The following is a 3458-nucleotide window of genomic DNA, read 5'->3' as shown; positions in this document are numbered from 1 at the left end:
AGTGCTGGATTACAGGCGTGAGCCACCGCGCCCGGCCTAGATTATCCTCGCTTAATTATTACTAAGGTGTGTATATAATTTCTAGTTTAAAAATGAGAACACTGGCCGGGCGCGGTGGCTCAAGCCTGTAATCCCAGCACTTTGGGAGGCCGAGGCAGGCAGATCACGAGGTCAGGAGATCAAGACCATCCTGGCTAACATGGTGAAACCCCGCCTCTACTAAAAGTACAAAAATTAGCCAGGCATGGTGGCGCGCGCTGTATTCCCAGCTACCCGGGAGGCTGAGGCAGGAGAATCGCTGGAACCAGGGAGGCGGAGGTTGCAGTGAGCCGAGATCCTGCCACTGCACTCCAGCTTGTGTGACAGAGCAAGACTCCATCTCAAAAATAAAAAAAAAAAAAGAAGAAGAAGAAGAATCTAGATATATATTGGCAAATAGCAACCATTGGGTAATTCACAGTTGTTTATAATTAGTACTAAATACATAAATACTGTTAATGTTGGTTTTGTACGTTCAAGGCTAGAAACGGATAGTTTAACTCAGCATTCAGTTTTCTGAACTTAACCAAAAGTAGCAATATTTTGGTTTAGTGTATGAGGTAGGAGATTATGAACAGCCTATATTTAACATTTAGATCTGCATTCCATTTTATTTTGTTTTTTGAGACAGCGTCTCATTCTGTCACCCAGGCTGCATGCAGCACAGTGGCGGGAACACAGCTCACTGCAGCCTTCATCTCCCAGGCATGAGCGATATTCCTGCTATAGCCTCCCGTGTAGCTGGGACCACAAGTGCACGCACCATGCCCGGTTAACTTTTTTGTAGAAACAAGGGTTTCACTTTGTTGCCCCGGCTGTTCTCGAATTCTTGGGCTCAAGCCATCCTCCCACCTTTGCCTCCCAAAGTGCTGTGATTACAGGTGTTAGCCACCATGCCAGGCCTACATTTTTTTAAATCAATCCACTTCTCAAGGTTCTGCTGGCCAGTGCAATGTCAACATACATCCCACCTCCATCCTCCTACCCCTCAAAAAAAGGATTTTAGATATATGTTTTTTAAATTTATATTTTGAGACGTAGTGTCATTCTATCACCCAGGCTGGAGTACAGTGGTTTGATCTTGGCTAACTGCAGCCTCCGCCTATGGGGTTCAAGCAATTCTCCTGTCTCAGCCTCCTGAGTAGCCGGAATTACAGGTGCCCGCCAACCAGATCCGGGTAATTTGTTTTTTTTTGTTTGTTTGTTTTGTTGTTGTTGTTGTTTTTTTTTTTTTTGAGACTGAGTCTCACTCTGTTGCCCAGGCTGGAGTGCAGTGGTACGACCTTGGCTCACTGTAACCTCTGCCTCCCAGGTACAAGGAATTCTCTTGTCTCAGCCTCCTGAGTACCTGGGACTATAGGCACATGCCACTACATCTGGCTAATTTTTGTATTTTTAGTAGAGACAGGGTTTCACCATATTGGTCAGGCTGGTCTTGAACTCCTGACCTCAGGTGACCCACCCACCTCAGCCTCCCAAAGTGCTGGGATTACAGGCGTGAGCCACTGCGCCTGGCCTAATTTTTGTATTTTTAATAGAGACAGGGTTTCACCATGTTGGCCAGTCTGGTCTCAGACTCCTGATCCACCCACCTCACCCTCCCAAAGTGCTGGGATTACAGGTGTGAGCCACCACACCTGGCCTCTGGCCTAGATACTTAAAAGCCTAAATAATTAACCAAAAATTCTTCCTCCTCTCCCAGAATTCTAACTGCCTTGAATCGTGGACATGGCCCTAGTTCAGGCCACTGTCATCCTCGACCTTAAGCCTTTCTTATTTCTTTTCTTTTTTTTTTTTTTCACTGAGACGGAGTCTCGCTCTGTCGCCCAGGCTGGAGTGCAGTGGCATAATCTCAGTGCACTGTAACCTCCACTGCCAAGGTTCAAGTGATTCTCCTGCCTCAGCCTCCCAAGTAGTTGGGACTACAGGCGCCCACCACCATGCCCGGCTAATTTTGTATTTTTAATAGAGACAGGTTTTTGCCATGTTGGCCAGGCTTTTCTCAAACTCCTGACCTCAGATAATCCACCCGCCTCTGCCTCTCAAAGTTCTGGGATTACAGGCATGAGCTACCACGCCCGGCCAAGGCTTTCTCATTTCAATGTAGAAATGTGAGTAGCTTCTAAGCTGATCTGTCAGCTTCTATTTATCTGCTTCTAATTCAATGTTGGCATTACAGTCAGACATGCCACCTCCCTGCTTAAATCCTTTAAGGTGACTGCCTCAAATTCCCTTGCATGGTCACAAGGCTTTACGTGATATGACTGCTCCCTACCTTCTTTGTTCATTTTCACAAAACATGATTTCTTCAAGGGTTCACAAGGCCATTGCAGTATGATTCACTAGGTGCCATGATTGAAGTCATACAGGATGCAAAGGAAACAAAGGTGAAGCCTCTGATTTAGTATATGGAAAGGTGGGAAGAGACTTCCCAAAAGCCATAGCTATGGCTTGAAAAGCAGAAATGGTTAAGCAAGTGAGGGAATCTCATGAATTGCAACCCATATTCAGCCAGTTGCCCAGAAACCATGGAGTCCTTGACTTGTCTGTCTCCTCTCACATAACTGATTGTCACTGAATCCCTATCACATTCCCCCTACTCCTACCCAGCCCCCACCATCAACTGCATCAGCCTTCTAACTGGTCTCCATTCTCCCCAGTGCTGCTGAGAGAAACTATATCACCCATTAGACTGTGAATTCTTAAGAAAGGTGATTAAATACTGTATTCTCTGTGCCCCAGGGCCTTAGTGTTCCCTTTAGCACAGAATATGTGCTCATTAAAACAAATGAGTGGCTGGGCGCGGTGGCTCAAGCCTGTAATCCCAGCACTTTGGGAGGCCGAGACTGGCGGATCACGAGGTCAGAAGATCGAGACCATCCTGGCTAACACGGTGAAACCCCGTCTCTACTAAAAAATACAAAAAACTAGCCGGGCGAGGTGGCGGGCGCCTGTAGTCCCAGCTACTGGGGAGGCTGAGGCAGGAGAATGGCGTAAACCCGGGAGGCGGAGCTTGCAGTGAGCTGAGATCCGGCCACTGCACTCCAGCCTGGGCGACAGAGCGAGACTCCGTCTCAAAAAAAAAAAAAACAAAAAAAAACAAATGAGTATAAAAGTAGAGGGTGGTTGGGCATGGTAGCTCATGCCTGTAATCCCAGCATTTTGGGAGGCTGAGGTGAGAGGATCACTTGAGCCCAGGAGTTCGAGACCAGCCTGGGCAACATAGGGAGACCCTATCTCTACAAAATAAATTTTAGAATTAGCCAGGTATGGTAGCACACACCTGTAGTCCCAGCTAATTGGGAAGCTGAGGCACGAGGATTGCTTGAGCCCAGGAAGTTGAGGCTACAGTGAACCTGGGCAACAAAGCAAGACCCTGTCTGAAAAAAAAAAAAAAAAAAAAAGTTTTGTTCCCACAT

This window comes from Rhinopithecus bieti, unplaced genomic scaffold (assembly GCF_001698545.2).
Source record: "Rhinopithecus bieti isolate Rb0 unplaced genomic scaffold, ASM169854v2 scaffold_35950, whole genome shotgun sequence".
NCBI classification, from domain to species: domain Eukaryota; kingdom Metazoa; phylum Chordata; class Mammalia; order Primates; family Cercopithecidae; genus Rhinopithecus; species Rhinopithecus bieti.
The sequence above is the reverse complement of the archived record's forward strand: the minus strand, read 5'-3'. Positions refer to the sequence as shown.